Raw genomic sequence first — 808 nt, 5'->3', positions numbered from 1 at the left:
ACAGGAGCTGACAGCAAAACACAAAACTTGAGGATGCTGTTTTCTCAAACCCTATGCCAACAATATTGGGAAGATGGGGTGCATTTCTGCTTGGTGCATCTCAGAAGGATAGAGGAGAACTACAGACTGTACAGAAAAGGGTAACAAAGGATCAAGAATATGGAACAGGTCCCCACAGCCTCCCACCCTCCACACACACACTGAGGTAGGAGCTAGCTCATCTTACATATCCATTTTATACAATAGCTACTACATGCAAAATGCAAACACACGACTGGTGCTGTGCCCACTAGGCTATTGGACTCAAGCGGTGAAGGCAGGATGCCATTTTGCAAACTGTACAGAATTAGGATCTAAAATTCATGAAGTGCTATTTACCCATTTAAAAACAGAGTTGGATATGGGCATATGTGTCTTGGCCCCCGATTCCAATACCCAACCTCTGAGCCGAACTCGAGAGGTCCCAGTTCCATGGATCAACCATTTAGACCACAGTGATCTGATTGGATGAGATCCCTCTCTGTTACCCTTGGGTAAATTGGGACCAACTAAGATCTATCCCCCTAGCATCTACTTAATAAAAAGGGCCAAACAGGGACAAATTCTACCTTCATTTGTACCCATTGAAGTCCATGAAGTTTCATATGAGTCTAAGTGAAGCAGGAAATAATATTGTCTCCAACAGAGACATGCAAGATAGTTGATTGACCACAGGGGAAAAGAAATGCCATATAAATCGCCCTCAGGGCTGCAGAATCACTTGAAACATCTGTTCTCCAGATCCAGAATGCAATTCCCACATTTGCAT

The sequence above is a fragment of the Gavialis gangeticus genome, unplaced genomic scaffold (assembly GCF_001723915.1).
Source record: "Gavialis gangeticus isolate Ggan-Ray unplaced genomic scaffold, GavGan_comp1, whole genome shotgun sequence".
Lineage (NCBI taxonomy): Eukaryota > Metazoa > Chordata > Crocodylia > Gavialidae > Gavialis > Gavialis gangeticus.
Note: the sequence above shows the minus strand (reverse complement) of the source record.